Here is a 1,953-nt window from a genome sequence, read left to right as displayed (position 1 = left end):
TGAAACTGTTTGGTTGCTGCCTAGAAGATGAAGTTCCCTTGCTTGTCTATGAGTTCATTTCAAATGGCACTCTGTATGAACTTCTTCACACGGATACTACAGTAAAATGCTTGCTTTCATGGGATGATCGCCTGAGGATTGCAGTGGAAGCATCCGGGGCTCTGGCTTATCTACACTCAGCAGCTACAATGCCAATTTTTCACAGAGATGTCAAGTCTTCAAATATACTCTTGGATGACAACTTCACCACAAAGGTTTCCGATTTTGGTGCTTCAAGATCTCTTTCACTTGATGAGACCCATGTGGTGACAATTGTTCAAGGAACATTTGGTTACTTGGATCCAGAGTATTATCATACCGGTCAACTAATGGAGAAGAGTGATGTATACAGTTTTGGAGTAATACTTGTGGAACTCTTGACAAGAAAGAAGCCAATTTTTATTAATGATTTAGGTGCAAAGCAAAGTTTGTCCCATTTCTTCATTGAAGGACTTCACCAAGGGTCTCTTATTGAAATAATGGATACTCAAGTTGTGGAAGAAGCAGACTAGGAAGCACTGGTACAGAGACGGCTTTTACTCCCGGTAGGGAACCCCCTCTAGTCCTGGTTCCCCACCCGGGAGCAAGCATCCGGGACTAAAGGGGGGTCCTTTAGTCCCGGGTCAGGAACCGGGACTAAAGAGGGACCTTTAGTCCCGGTGGGTAACACCAATCGGGACTAAAGGTGCCTCCTGACATGCCACGAGGCCGGCACCCTTTAGTCCCGGTTGGTAATACCAACCGGGACTAAAGGTTATTTTTTTCTTTTTTCTTTTCTTTTCATTTTTTTGTTTTCTTTTCAAAATAGGTTTTCGAAGTCGTATTAGTATGTTTCGGTTCAAGCACAATGAACGTATTAAATAACACAATTCAAGCATAGAACTATTTATATATATATATATATATATATATATATGCATGCATCATATATATATTTACATGCATGCATGCATATGTGTATTTTACAGTTGTTGTGATATAACAATTTTCCTCTAATCCTCTAGCTTGGCTTCCATGGCAGTGTTGGGTCGAAGTAGAACTCGCCTTTGGAATCGATGACCTGGTCATTAAAAAATCCGGCTATAGACTCTTGAATTGTTTTGATCTGGTCTTGTTGTATGACCTTTTCCTCCAACCATCGAGCCTATAGGTTTGAATTAAAGGAAAATAAATTAATATATGTACATACATATATATATATATAAAGACATAGTAACACAATCAATAATAATAATTAAATGAATATATAGTGTATTTTTAATATACTTTGAGTCTCTCTGTAGGAGTTTTTTGGGAGAGCTCCTTGATAAACTTGCAAACATAGTAACCACAGTAGTTGTTCCCATGTTCCTGCCTCAGACACCACTTTACGAGAAAAAGATTTGTCATCCAATCTGGTGATCCGGTGAAAGCTATATGTTTAATTAATAAAGATGATGCGATTTAGGGGACTTACTTTCGAAGGGATTACATTCAGTGGCGCTTTGCATTTTCCCATGTGTTGCTTCTCAATAAAGGTTTTCCAAACACTGCCCAATAAAAAATTTGCCACGTCATCAGATATAGTTAATCATTATGTTTGTGTGTATATATAGTTGCTAGAGATACCGAAATTACCTCTGGATAATATCTATCATATCTTGGTAGTCTTGTTGTGGTTTTCTCATCGAGTCATAGATTATCAAGTGACTTTTCACCAGATCAATGTCCATCAATATCCAGTGATTGCTGCATGTGTTTATAGGATATAACGCATAACACTCATTAATTAACTAGAATCAACATATGAGCCATTAAGGATGATCGACATTATTAACACTCACTTGAAGTTGTAGGGAAAGAGTATATCCTTCTTGTAGCGTTGGTTCACTAAGAAGTTCATGAGGTTACTCTCTGACTCAGACTTCCAATTAG

Source organism: Miscanthus floridulus, chromosome 7 (assembly GCF_019320115.1).
Source record: "Miscanthus floridulus cultivar M001 chromosome 7, ASM1932011v1, whole genome shotgun sequence".
NCBI lineage: Eukaryota > Viridiplantae > Streptophyta > Magnoliopsida > Poales > Poaceae > Miscanthus > Miscanthus floridulus.
The sequence above is the reverse complement of the archived record's forward strand: the minus strand, read 5'-3'. Positions refer to the sequence as shown.